The sequence below is a fragment of the Grammomys surdaster genome, unplaced genomic scaffold (genome assembly GCF_004785775.1).
Source record: "Grammomys surdaster isolate TR1022 unplaced genomic scaffold, NIH_TR_1.0 97, whole genome shotgun sequence".
Taxonomy (NCBI): Eukaryota; Metazoa; Chordata; class Mammalia; order Rodentia; family Muridae; genus Grammomys; species Grammomys surdaster.
In genome coordinates, this window is record NW_021604576.1 from 688,813 (window position 1) to 704,053 (window position 15,241).

The following is a 15,241-nucleotide window of genomic DNA, read 5'->3' on the forward strand; positions in this document are numbered from 1 at the left end:
TGACTCTCTTGTTAAAAGTTAAAAATTAAAATAAGAGTATCCCATTCATTTTCTTTTTTTATCCTACCTCAACCCCTGCCCCTTGAATCTCTTAACATGTTTTCAGTGTTGGAATACGTTTTCCTAAGGACATGGGTGTGTTTGCATGTAAAAGGTAGAAGCTGGTCACTTATTAAAATAACTTTTGGGTTTCGTTTCGTGTTTGTGAAAAAAGGCCAGGCTCCTCTCTGTTAATGTCTGCAACCTCAGAAGTACTGAAGCTCTAAGGTGTAGAAATGATGGACCTAAGGGCGCGCGCAGTCCTGAAGGCTGGCAGGGAAGCCCTAGCCAATCGGAGTGCAGGTTGAGGGCTGGCCCCGCCCTTCCTCGGCTAGCCCTCCTGGAGTAGGGGTGTGCGGCTCCTCGTCCCGCCCCTGCCTCTGAGTGACAGCAGCGTGGACAGCTGCCCACCCGGCCAGACCCGCAGTTGGGCCGCCCTCGCTGGGCAATGCTGAGGTGTGTTTCCGGCGAGGGCTTGGGGGTTTGGGGTCACAGTTCTCTGGATGCGGGCCCAGGGCTTGGAACCGCGCTTTCCCAGCATCTCCCAGCCCCGTAGAGACTAGATCTGGCCTGGGGAACAGCCCCAGGCGCTGGGCCTGAGCATCCAGAGGCTCCTCCAGGGGACTCGAGCAAAGAGCCCAGCAGGGCGACCTCCTTTTCGACCGTTCTGGCTTCTCCGGCCCAGAGAGAAAGGCCAGATTGGGGTGGGCGTGGCCGCCTGGGTTGCCGAGCAACGTGGGGTGCGCCCTGCCAGTGTGTCCTACTGCTCCAGGTCCTGAAACTCTCAGTCCCACCCACTTCCCCGGGTTTACCCTGGCCTGGGGATTAGCTTCCTGTGCTGTCCACTAACTTGAGGGGCCTCCTTGTATTTACAGGTGACTCTAGTTTCTACTAATCCTGCTCAGGCCGCCTCCTCCTCCTGTGTTTTAACTCCGATTTACTCTTTCCTGTTTCCCTTTTATAGGAACAGCCTTTGTAAGCCAAAATATTTGTAGAGAAGAGTTGCTTTATTGGTTAGTGGTAGTAGTGAAGTGGGGTTACTTTTTCTGATGTTTAATGAATCCCTGAACCCAAACGATGTTGTTGTGTTTGTAAATGGCTAGGAAAGAGGCTTTGTGGTATATTGTCTTCACTTGATCTGATGAACTTCCTCTGGAAGTTGCAACTTATGACAGGAAGAACTTTCATATATGATCTTCCTTGCAGTCTACTGTGAAGCATGTTAAACCTCTAAGCATCTGTTATTGAGTCCGTATTTAATGATCAACTACAGGATAACACAGATAGCAACTGCAAATATCTTCTTTTGTCGTATCTTTTGGCCCCGCATGATTCAGAAGAACAAACATTCTAAATGAAAGCTCAAAGGAGAAGGGAGTTGACTTTTCTTTTTCCGTGCCCGGTTTCCAGTGTAAAGCCTCATGAAGGGAACGTCTCTTGTTCTTCTGTTAACATTGGCCCTCAGTAAGGAAGGCCCTTAGTTTTTCTTAGGTGAGAACCCTCAAACATCTCATCTGTAAAGTTATCAATCTAGTACCTATCCTAGCAGGATTGATTTAAAAGTATAAATAAAATAGTGATCTGTAGTAATTCAAAATGATATTGATTATAATGTCCATTTGTTTATCTTAGAGTATTTTTTTTAAATATTCTTGGTTTTTGTCTTATTTCTTTGGTTTGCTGAGAGGTGAGGATTAAGCCCATCCATCTCTTCTCTATTGACTCAGCGTTGTTGCTGTGTAGGTAGCCCATGAAGGGGCTTGCACAGTTTATCTGCCCTTAGCAGTTATACTTCCCCACCACCTGAGAATACATAGAGAATGGGAGTGGGGTTTTGTAGGGGCTCTTGGAGAGATTAGGAAATGTTCGTGTTAAATCTAATAATTTCCAGAGTTTTCGATATCACCATTTTGAGATGCCAAGGAAGGCTTTGACTAATCCTGTAGAATGGGCAGCCTTTGAATAGTAAGTGAAAAACTCTTTCGAGACCACAACTTTCCTTTAATTTAGGACACAATAATTACTTTCTGCCATGTCTCACTAAGGAAAACTTGGAGCAGAGTTTTTGTTTTTATTTTTATTTTTTTATTTTTGTTTGTTTTATAACTCCTTTACCCCAATTTAACTATCCAAATAAGGTCATTACAATCCATCTCATTTTTATTAGTAATCAACAGAAACATCTAATGCTGAATAACTTGGTACTTTGCTTCAATGAAAGCTATTGATCATGTCTATGAAAGCATATTCAGGTTAAAAAAATATAATGTTATAGGACAATGTTAACTTGAATTTTGAGGTAAATGTTAAATGTGTAAAATTTCTTCTACATCAGTCTTCATTTTGGAAAATTAACAAAAAGAGGCTGATTATGCTAAGTTAGTGCAACTGTAAAACCATTACCTGATTCTTACAGAAAGATCTTTTATGTTTTAATGTACATAGGCTAAAAAATATCCTGGTTGCTTTCAGTTTCTGGTAGCTGTAACCATTTGACTTTTCCACCTATGCCCCAGTTCCAGAATAATGACTCAGAGGCTTATTATTTAATAATAAATGCCTAGGCCTTAAGCTTTTAAGAGTTGTTTTCAAAGTAGCATTTAACTCAGTTACCCTGTTGATACTATTCTATGCCACATGGCTGACTACCTCTCCTCAGTTTTATCTGACTTTCTCAGAGATGGTCAGGTGGCAAATCCCCTGCCTCATTCCCTCTCAGTGGAAGTCCCATCTGGAAGTCCCACCTTCTAATCCTCCCTCACCTTATTGGCCATTAGATTTTTATTGACAGGCAATTCTTCCACACACTACACAAGAGATTCTCTCTACAGGTAGCTCTTTTCCCAATTTCATTTTTAAATAGAGGATTTTAAATAGAATTTGGTATTTATTTTGCTCAAATAACCCACAGAAGTTGGCACCAGTTGTAGACATGCCACCACTGGATAGACAATGCATTAGACTAGGAAGTATCTATTTCTTTTGTTGTAAGCATTGAGTGTACAAAAGGGACTGGTATTAGAACTACTTTGCCCTTCTTTACTGGCCTCTCCATTTCTATTAGAGAAATTGGGGAAAGATGGACTTGACTTAGCATCTCAAGGACATTAACTTTTGTTTCTTGTCTTGAGTTTGAAAACAGTGTCCAAACAACAATTTTTCTATTAACAAGCTGACTAGGGGTTAGTGCTTTTGATCAGATACCAAAATGACTGTTGGTTCCTCCTATCCTTTCTAATTGTTTATTCCCTTTCCCAGAAACTAGACCTTAATCACCTTGAGGAAAAATACTCTGATTTCAGAATAGATACACTCACTCAGACTTACCATTTTGCGTCATCCATGTTAGCTTCATCACTGGAGTGATGTAGACTGGTGGATTCCAGTCACTGATTAGGTACACGTCCATATTAGTTAATTTCCTTGTTGCTGACAAAATACCTGATGACAGCAACTTAAGGATGGAAGAGTTTATTCTGGATTAGTGTACTAGAACTAGTCCAAGATGGTGGGGAAGGGATGGAGACAGGAGCATCCGTCTGCAGGGAATATTGCATCAACAATCAGGAAGAAGTAAACAATAAATGCTTGGACTCGGCTGAGTTTCTCCTTTTTATGCAACCCAAGAGCCAGCACAAGGAATAGCATTGCCTACTTTTAGACTGGGGTTTTTCACTTCAACATAGTGATGATAATCTCTCACAGTTATGCAGAAAGGATTGTCTCTTAGATGATTATAGGTCCAATCAAGTTGATAATTGATGTAACTATCATATTCTCTTATTTAGAAGCAGAGAGTGAATGGGATTGTCGGCTAAGACTCTTAACCTAGCACTCTGGCTTCTTACAATGAGTGACATTTCTTGGCATTTTGAAGTATGCAATAGCATTTTTGCATCATTGCAATGACTTTAAAACAGCTACTTTTGACTTTTGAGACTGTGGATTTAGGAAAGAGGGATATCTGTCAGCTGGAGGAAGAATAGTCTATTCTTACTGAAATGCTAAGTGCTCCCATTGGAAAGCATACCCCTGTGAGTGTTCATGTCAGAGCACAAAGTGAGGCCATATTTTCCCCAGACTTTGTACATATATTCATGTTTTCATATCAATAGTTTGTAGCTCTATGAAGGTCTTAAACATACTTTTTAGAATATAGTATGTATGTATTCTCTCAGCTTAACCGAAATGATGCTAATAGAAAATAGTGATCAATATTTATTCATATTTGATTTCCTCAAGAAATTTGTTAAATAAATAAGAACCATTTAGTCCTAGAACTAATTCTTTTACAAACCTCTTAAATATACTTAATCTCTTTTAGATGGTAGAAATGCTATGTGTTTTTGAAACAGTAATTTGTGTATATGTTTTTGTGAAAAAGACATTTTTACCTCATAAATTTGAATAATAATAAAGAGGTAAACGTTCTTGATGCAGTGATATAACAAACCAATGTGTTGAGTCACAGGTAAGAGAAATCATAAAATGAAGGTTGGAAACAGCAATAAGAATACAGAAACCTGCTTCTTTTATAATTTCTACAGTTACATAGTTGTAAAAATAGCAGTCCAGTTAGAATGTGAAACCTAAAATTTTAACCATGACAAAAGATAGATGACTGAATCCAGAGAACACTTAATTTTACAGAAAACTGCCTTTGTTGGATTTTGAATAATAATTTATATGGTTACACATGACAAGATGCTAATTAGAGGTTATAGGTTATATCCTGATTTAAGTGGGGCGTACACTAGATGGGAAGCTTTAGATTTGACTCTAGTAGCAGACGTATCATTTATTGGGTTTTAAAACATTGCTAGTCTTCAAGTTTGTTGTGTAGGAAGGACTGGAGATTTGTGACTTTCTGTTATATTTTTCAACACAATACTTGAACATTGTAATTCATTCTTTACAGGGACAGCTTTCAGTCTCTGAGCAGGGTCAGAACAGATTCTGAATCTGTCTTTTCTCTGCTTCTAAGTTTACCATTCTTCAGTTTCATTCTACTCCTCAAATCTGTTTCCCTCAAACATGGGAAACGCTGGATTATGCAGAAATGTCCTATACAGCTTTTTATGTACTAAAATATTCTGGACGATATGGAGTTTGACAGTGAATCCAAGTGGAAGAAAATACCCCATCAAATCAAGGAAATTAGCAAAGAAGCCAGAGGCATGCCTTAAGTCAAAGAAAACCAATTCAGGGAAACTTTTGAAGCTAATGCATTCACAGTGCCTCTGTGTTTAGAACTCCATCCAAAAAGAACAGACAATAATAAAGTGATAGTAGAGAGATAGTATCAAAGATAAAAGATACCATGAAAATTAAACAATATATAAAAAACATTAAGCATTTTTATAAACTGCAGTTTTAACATCTCGTACTCCTGTTTGAAGTTTGACATGTACCACACTGGAAATGACATTACTATCAAGGCTGTATTCTTTGTGTACCCTCCAGTAGACAATCTTGGTTTCTATTCCTTTCCCTGGTCTTACGATTACCTACATTCCTACGTTTATGGCTCTCTTCTTTCATCTACTAGGTCAGCAACATTGCATGTGTGTGACTGCTCTTTTGTAGTGCATGCCTTAATGACAGCAAGGATCCTTCAGTAACTTATCCTGGCCTTCGAGGATCGGAATTTGTATATCTTTGGGCCAGGCAGTATAATATCATCTCTGATATCAATAAGCCAGAAGTTCACAATGTTTTATTATTGTTTAAATATTTATTACACTATTGAATTAATTTGTTCTTTTTACATGTGCTGTCAATTTTAGATTAGATTTAATCAAAGTATTTGGAGACACTGTTTCATCATTTTAAGTAGCATACAGAGACACTTTTATGTTCATGGCTCAGTTCTTATAATTAATACCTTACCAGGTTGATTATTTCCTCCCCCCCCAAAAAAAAACCCAAAACCAAAAAAGCAAAAGAGGAGCTGGACTCTTCTATACATATAGTAGCAGATTTCTGTTACTCAAACTCTAGAAATACAAAACACAAGGAAATATACTTGAAGTTCCCAAATGATTGCTTTGCTGGTTTTGTGGAATTAGACAATTCAGAAAACAGATGAGAAAACATGAACTTTTCCTTCCTGGAGATACCTTCTTTATTTTCATTTTTTGAGTGGTCATATCTTACATAAAAAGATGTCTTTTCCGTTTCTGGGCCTTTTTTAAGCTTGTAAAATGTTGTCCTCTCTTGGCCTGAATGATAAATGTATAGGACTGCTTTTCCATCCAGGGCAACCAGATGTGCTCCAAATGTCTACCAGTGTATTACTTGCCTTGGTATCTTCTTGATCTTCAAAGAGCTGTGCTGCCAACACCAGAAAAGTCTACTTTTCTTTACATTTCATAATTGTGATTTTATTTTTATCACCTATAGGAATGGGTCAACATTTCCGTAAAGATCGTAGACTTTGTTTTTGAAAGGCAAAAATAAGTTCCGATCAAGATATAAGTATTTGACTATTGTATATTAAAACCAAGTGACTCTAAAAGTAAGCATGCAATATTTAATTAATGAAAAGCATATTATCAAAGGTTTATCTGGATGGATCAGGTAAATTATACAGACTAAGTGTAAAATTAAATGAAGTCTTTAAAATTCCCATGAAGACAAAGTTGGTAAGTCTAGGAAGAAGCTTGCATTTCATTAAATGGAATAGAGCTATGAAGTGGCTGAGGTTTGTAACAGGGGTAACTCTTGCTTAGAAAATAGGAAGGAGTCAGCAGTCAGGACAGACTACTCAGAATATGGCTGAAACTGGGACCGTAGAGTCCTCGTGGCCTAGTGAAGAAGGCTGGTATATGCTATGCAGAAACAAGTCTGCATCATATAGCTGAGTACATTACTGCAGGTTTTAAAATAGTACAATACATGATCAGATTAGCCCTTTAAAATATTAGTACTCAAACCTTTCACTGCATTCCTCCCAATTTTTTAAATTCTGTTATCACATAAATGAAGGTGACCATGAGAAATTCTGACTTCTAGATGTTTTTAATACTCTCCTTATAGTATTGTATATAAACAGTTTCTTAGCCACTCCAGGAACACACGGGGTATATAAGATTATGTCACATGTAAGTGTATGTGCTAAATAAGCCAAAATCACTCAAAATTTTGAAGATTAAGTTACTTATATGCTACAAAACATAATATTTTTTGGTATTCACATGATCTATAATTATATATGTTTGCCTTCTGTGATACCTTTATACATGTCCTACAGGAAATTCATGAAAGCTTAAGATGGTGATTTAGTTAGGGGCTACTTAGATCTATTTATATTTTATAGTTTAGATGTAGATAATGCAATCTCTAAATTAAAGTTTATCATTTTGATAAAGTTAACATTTCAGTGCCCACAGAGAAGTTGACTATCTGTGCTTCCATTTTAATATTGGTTCAGTTGCTAATGAAATCATTTTCTGGATAATAATATATTATTTATATATACTTGAGTATTCATATCTCACCTTATAAAGAGTCATTTCCTCCTTTTCACAGATAAAATGTCAGTCCACAGCTCAGAACATGTAGTTCCCTGTAAAGAGTGAACACTGCAGATAGATTTTAATGCAGATTTCTGTCCTTTTCCCTCTCAAGGTAGCATGCTCAAGTGGGTCACTTATCCGATCCCAAGGGAAGCATTTCTTCAGTTACAGCTAATTGTATTTATTCCAGAGGGATGTGGAGACATGTTCCGACCATACAGCTGGTTACGTAATCACAGTTTTTGCCATGCTAACTGCCATTTAACAAATGCCAACTGCTTGATATTATCACTAATTTCATCATCATTTATAAGGGGCCAGGACCCATTATTTACATTTTGAAAACTCAGTAGTTCTATTAAATGACTGTTACTCAAGCTTTGTGTAAGCTGTGATTGAGGTGTCAGCCAGGGCTGACCCTGTTAGAGGAGTGCTTGTGCCTTCTCAGGGGTGACCTTTCTTCACTGTGCATCTTCCACTTACTTCAGGAATCTCAAATACACAACAACGAGGGATGGACATGTTATCTTTATATAATCTAAATCCTCCCAAGGAACACATGACCCTGAGGTTATAGTTAAGGACCACAGAGTGGATTATTATGATACTTTTATTTTAAACTCCATATTGAGATACATAGTTCACAAGCATAAGATTTGATGTGTTAAAAATGGTATGATTGAATAGGTTTAGAATGTCTACAGACTTGTATAACCATGAACACTATTTAACTTTGAAATATTTTTGTATTTAAGCAAGAACTCTTCTCTCCATTAAAAATCACAATTTTTCTCTTAGATCTCCACAGCATAATAATTTTACATTCAGTATTGAATTTTCCCCATTCTGAGTTCTTCCTGTAAAAAGAACAGTAGCTCTGATACATTCAGTGAGAGATTCCACCTGCTCTTTTTCACTTCGCTCTGTCTCTAGGACCATCCATGTAGTAATGTGCATCAGCATTTGATTAGTTTTTCTGTTCATTGTGGGTTGGTCCCTCTTTGAGGCTGTTAGAATAATTCTGTTGTGAAGACACACATGCACACATTCATGTTTTGTATGGAAAGCCTTTCACTGCTCATGAGCATACACTTAAGGGCAGAAGTGTTGGTCATATATAGTTCGATGTGTAGGTTTTGAGGAGCAGTTGCTGACTCTCTAAAGTGAGTTCACTCACTTTGTTAACCAATGTGTGAGGGTTCGAATTTCTCCACTGGCATCTTTCTCCACTGTCAAGTGTTTTCCTTTTGTTTAGTCAACCATGCAGAGGTAAAAGTGCTGTGTTATTATACTGGATTTCCACAAGAATGTATGTTCTTGTTGGAAATTTGAAAATCCTTTGGAAAGATGTCAAATTTTTTAATCATTGGAAAATTGAATTAGTGATTTTTTAAAGTTGTTGAATAGTAAGTCTTTCATATGATTTCAATACAAATCTTTTATCCATTAATTGATTTGTAAATGTTTTCTCCCATTGTGTGGATCATATTTGTATTGTTTTTATTCTTTGGAGCATATAACACCCTGGCTTCAGACTCTAAGAAACCGTTATGCAACTCAAAGTCATGACATTAAGTCACACATAGGACTAGGGTTATTGGCTGTTTTATCTTTAGGCAGTGGTATGAGATAAGCATTAAGTTTTATTCTCTAATAGCATTATTTATTTAACAGGTAGGTTTTCATATTATAACTCTTGATTTTAATTTTTATCTGTACTTACAAATGGCCTAGAGGCTGGATAGATGGTTCAACAGTTAGAATGCTTGCTGCTTTTGCAGAGTATTGAAGATGAGTTCTCAGCAGCCACATGGTTGCTTACTGATTCACCAGTTCCAGGGGATCTGCAGCCCCGTTTGGGCTTCCACAGACACACATGTGCATGAGGATGCAAGCGTGTGTGTGCCATCCCCTATGCCTTCCCCACCCCCATGTTAACACACACACACACACACACACACACACACACACACACACACTTTTTAAAAAGTGTTTCCTAAAATTGTAAGATATTTATCTTTATCGTATTTGAATGAAAAATATTCTCAAATATGTGGATTTTAATTTTCAGTTAATATTATTAGGAAGCAGTTTCGAGTCATATAAATTTGATTCTTATCTATACGAGGGTAATTTCAGTATAAATGAGAATAAAGTTCATAATTTGGTATATAATATGCATGTAATATATCTTACTCTTATGTTCAGTGAATACATGTGTATAAATTACACGTACATTGCTATTTTCCTTTATTACTGTTAATAACTGTTAAGGAAATAATATGTACTTTAAAGTTTATTATTAGTTACTATTGTATATTAATGAGATACAAATTGAAATTGCTAATAGTAATTTGAAATTTGTCTTTTATATTCATGCATGACTCTACAACAGTGGTTCTCAACGTGTGGGTCATGCTCCCTTTTGGTACTTATGTATCAGATATTTTGCATATCAGATATTTATATTTCAATATTAGCAAAATTATACTTATGAAATAACAGCAAAATGTTTTATGGTGAGGGAGTCACCACAACATGAGGGACTATATTAAAGGGTTATTTAAAGAAGATTGGGGACCATTGCTCTAGAATAAAGTAGAACATCTTCCTCTACTTTTCAGATGACCTTTGCACGTATATTAAGTCAAGAAAATGTTTGTACCTTCTCGCAGCCGTTATTATGGATCGGTACCTTAAAAAATATATTATCTTCCAAATATACTTTGGCAGTTAAATCTATTTTGGGTTGAATATTTTTTTGTTAAATAAATAAACAAATAAATATTAAATTATTTGTTAAATAATATTGTACTATGGTGTACTGACTTGTTACCACATTTATCATGTAGTCTATGGATACTTAGTATATTATTATAGTTTAATTATAATATTTGATAATTACTTATTGCTTTTAGTCAGTGTTGAAATATGCTAATGAATGGTTAGAAAACCAAGAATCATAGAATGAAGCAAAAAGAAACCATATAAAGCTTAAAATGCTCTTGTCTTTTCATTTTAAATTTTAAATTAATTTTGATTGTGTGTGTGCTTGAGTGTGTGTGTTCACATTTGTGGTTGTGTATAAAGTATGGTGGGTATATCAGGAGACCTAGGGCTGACAGCAGGAGTCTTCCTCAGTTATATTCACATTATATATTGAGATAAGTTCAGGTAATAGAGCCCAGAGTTTACAGATTTGGATAGTTCAGCTAGCCAGCTTGCTTCAGACATATCCCATCTCTGCTTCCTAAGCACTGAGATTTTTGATGGTCCTCTGCTCCTTTCCTGACTTTTCATGCATTCTGGAAGCCTGGACTCTGGTCCTTACATTTGCACAAACAAACTCCTTACCAACTGATCTGTCTCTAGCCCCTTCCATGTGTCTTGTTCTTCTCAATTGGATAACTGAAAATCATCCATTTTAATTTGTCCATATATTCTCATTTTAAATTACAGTAAGAAAAATCAACCAAGAGTAATTTTTGGCAACTGAAGTTGAACTTGCCAGGAATGCTGCAGAGCTTCTGAGAGTTTGCTTCGGGAAACATCTCCTTTTTTGGACGCTTTCCAGAGTTTCGACTTGGCAGCCTCAAGGACACAGCGTAAGGTGTGTTTTCTTGATTGAATGCTTGGAAAAAGATGTTTTGATTTATGGTTTGTTTCCTTTTACTTTGTTTTTCTTGGTTTGAATTGTTTGCTTCTGGCAATGATCTTGGGCTCTGAATACGGCTTTTTGTTACAGAGGGCACTATTATAACGAGAAAATGTTTTACATGTTTTTATTTTGTGTGATTTAGACATATCAAAGTAAATCAGGCAAGATTCATAAGCTGTGGATTTTATCTGGCTTATTTGTTTAATAACAGTGTACTATTGTGTACTGACTTGTTACCACATTTAACATGTAATCTCTTGATACTCAGTACATTATTATGGTTTAGTACATTATAATATTTGGTAATTACTTATTGGTTGTAGTCAATGTTGCAATATGTTAATTAGTGAACATAAGCATAGCCATTCAATGCTACATTTACTGTTTTTTTAATTTACTGACACATGGCTCCAGAAGAGTACTAGGAAGGATATAAAGCATAAAGTCTCTTACTTGGTTGATGACATCTTTCATTTCTCAGTCCCGATTCACAGTCCCCCAAAGGCTCTATAGCCCTTCAAGATGAAAGCCGAGGTACTGAAATCAGCCAGCATTTCTCTACAAACCTGTGTCCTTGTTTTCTTTCTAAATTTATCTCTGCTCTTGTACCCATTTGTTTATTTCCGGCTTAGAACACACTTCTTTGAGGCTTTCCCTGTATCAGCAAGTTTGTGCTTGCTGGTCTATTCTGTCTTATTCCTTTTGCATTGTATTAAAATGTCACCATCTGTACTGTAAGGCCACTTTTCAGTTAGAAACCTGCCATGAACATGAAGTATTGCTCTTTATCCTGTAGTATACATCCATAATTAATAAGTCATATATTTTTTATTTATCTTGCTTATTTTGGTCATTACTAGTGAGGTTACAATATATATTAGTGCTTTTATTCTGAAATGTGTCACACAGGCACATGTGTTTGAACACTTGGTACTTTGTAGGGAGGCTGGAGAACCTCTGGTAGTTGAGGTTTAGTGGAAGAAGTAACTCAGTGGGCCATAGGATATATAGGTCAGCCTTGCTTCCTGTCCGGTCCTTTGTTCCTGATCCATGGAGGTTTAAGTAGCTCCATGCTCCTGCCGTCAGACTGTGATATGCATCTCCCACCATACCTAAGGGCTGCAATGGACTGGATCTTTAATAGTGAACCAAGATAAATTCTTCTACCTTGAGTTGTTTCTTTTGCAGTTATTTGGTCAGTGCAAGAAGAGTTAATGATGAAACATGATGGCTCTGTTTTTGCTTAGTCTCCACTAGCTAGTGTAGCTAGAAAACCCATATCTCAATGTCTTGAAACCACAAAGGTTTATTTCTTATATAGGCGCAATACCCAAAATTCATTAATAGAAAAGCTTAGGAGTCTCTTACACCAAAGCCTTCACCTGAACCCACTTGCACAGTCACTGCAGCAGTGAGGCAGAAGAGCAGCTTCTCGGGCTCCTGTTTAGAGTTTCAATAGACAAAGCACATTGCCTACTTTCAAATGAGGGAGTGATGATTACAACATTACCCCCTACCAGAACAAAGGACGGAGAAGAGTTGAGTCATGTTCATAGCTGCCAAAGCTGTTTACCAGTGTGTGTGTGTGTGTGTGTGTGGCACATGTGCCAGAATGTACATAGAAGACAGAGAACAAACCACAGAAGTTAGATCTCATTTACTATGTGTGTCCTGGGGGTGGGGGTGGGGTGGAAGCCAGGTTATCAGGCATGACAGCCATGTCTATTTCCATTAAGCCATCTCAACAGATCCCCCTTTCTCTTGCTTTGTAGTAAGAACATTAGATTAGTAGGTGAAGAAATCTTTAAAGACTTATTCTAGGAAAGAGAGGACATGAGCACAATCAGTAAACTTTTCTGTGATTTGATAAATTCAGGATTGTATGCAACTCAGAATGGTTGGAGCATAGTGTGTGTGTTAGGAAAGTCAAGTAGGATATGACTTTAGTGAGTGGATAAGGTCTTAGGTTGGGGCATCAGCAGTGAAGATAGAAAGAAGGACAGCAGGTGGAAAGGCTGAGACTGTGGGGAACATCTGAGCACAGAAGAGGCCTTGGTAGAGGCAGGATGGTCTTTGCTTTGACATCAAGACAGGGACACCGTTGCAGACAAACTGCTTCTGAGGATGCGTGTGTAAATTGGGCTGTTGGTGTCTGTTGGTGGGAATGGATTATGGTAAGCTCGCAAAGTGAGTGATTATTACTTGGTGATGTGTGTGTGTGTGTGTGTGTGTGTGTGTGTGTGTGTGTATGTGTGTGTGTGTGTGTGTGTGTGTGTGTGTATGTTTGACCTGGGAAACAAAGCCATATGTTCAAACTAGAATGAAGGTAGGTGGAAATTTTGAGAGGTGTGACTATGGAGTGAAATGGGAGACAGCAGATTAGAGGGACAGAATTGCAGTGCAGCATTAGGAATTTAGCAAACTCAGTTACATAGTTTACTGCAAAAACTGTCAAGAAGCTCATTGTCTTCACATTGTTACCAATTTAGAACTATTTGAAAATATATTCCTTAAAATGATTCCCTGTGTCTCCTTGAACATGACTCACTTATAGACAAAAATATTGGATAGCATGATAACAAAATTTCTTAATGGAAGAAAACTTTCTGAAACTTAAGTTATTATCTAATACTTTCTAGAAGCATTTTTATGAGAGTCTTTTATTATAGAACTTTCTGATGTTTTAGGATCACAGCAACATAACGAAAAAGATGTAGAGTTTTCCCATGTATCTCTGGTCCCAACACACTTGTAGCCTTACCTGTGATCCACATGCCCTCATCGTGGTGCATGTGCTAATCTAAGGAGGGCCCAGTAGTGCATCATCTGTCTGAGCTCATAGCTCTCTGGGCTTCACTGCTGACTTCATAAATTCTAGAGGTTTGAATCTATGCATTCAGACTTGTGTCCACCAGAATATATTCACCACTCTAGGAGTCTCCTACATCTTCATTTCTCCTGAGGCCTACAACTCCCAGACATAACATTGCTTTTTATTGTGTCCATAATTTTCCCTTTCCCCCTGAATACCATATAGTTGGAGTGATGGAATGTGAGGAACACTTTGAAAAAATGTGCACTGTCTGTTTGTGTTTCTACTTTTGAGTACTTTCCTTTCTCTACAGTAGCTCAATTATTGCCAGGCAGATTTCTTTTTAGTTTTTGCAGTTCCTTATATGTTATATATTTAGCCCCTCTCTGAAGTATAGCTGGTAGAGATTTTCATTCCTTCTTTTTTGCCTATTTAAAAATTATTATTAATCATTCCATTCATTTGCATCTCAAATGATATTCCACTTCCCGGTTACCCCTCCACCAACCCCTCAGCTCATGGTATTCCACTTCCCAATTACTCCTCTGCCATCCCCCCCATCCCACATGTGCTCTCCTTCCTCCCTTTTGCCTGTATGAGAGTGCTCCTCCACCCATACACACTCTCCCTACTTGGGGCATCAAACCTTCCCAGGACCAAGGGCCTCCCCTCCTATTGCTGCCAGGTAAGACCATCCTCTGCTACAGATGAATCTGGGGTCATGGATCCCTCTAGGTACGTTTCTGGGTTTCTTTCATTCTTTAGGCAGTCTGTTCACTCTGCTGATAGTTTCTTTCCTGTACAGCTTTTACATTTCATGTATGCCTAAGGGTTATTTTCTATGTAATTGAAGTCCTTTTAAAGAAAGTTTGTCCTACCTTTATATCTTGCAGTTTTTTCCTCCAGCAATTTTAGGGCTTAAAGTCCTATACTGAGGTCTTTAATCCACTGGGAGTTGATTTTCGTGCAGGATTAAAGACAAGAATCTAATATCTTCTGCATTTGGGTATGTCCAGTTTCTTATCTTTATTTATAGAAAAAGCTTTTTGTCTTCATGTATATTTTTTTTACATATTTGACAAGAATTAGATGCTTAGCTATCAGGAAAGTGTAAAGTAAGATTGCCTTGAGAATCCATTTAAAGCCTTTTACAATGACTACATCAGCAAAACCCCACCACCTGCTAGTGAGAATGTTGTATCAGAGGAGCCCTTC

The 15,241-nt window shown here is 37.5% G+C and overlaps 1 protein-coding gene across 2 annotated transcripts in view; it reads left to right on the forward strand.

The window, feature by feature from the left end:
- Positions 1–378: 378 nt before the first annotated feature.
- Triqk (triple QxxK/R motif containing) overlaps positions 379–15,241 on the forward strand; it is a 62,566-nt gene continuing 47,703 nt past the window's right edge. Inside the window, exons 1-2 of one of the 2 annotated variants that reach the window (XM_028781136.1) lie at positions 379–495; positions 11,016–11,166. The gene's annotated coding sequence lies outside the window, so the exon portion shown is untranslated. The remainder of the gene's footprint in view (positions 496–11,015; positions 11,167–15,241) is intronic. The other variant, XM_028781145.1, reaches the window with a different exon arrangement.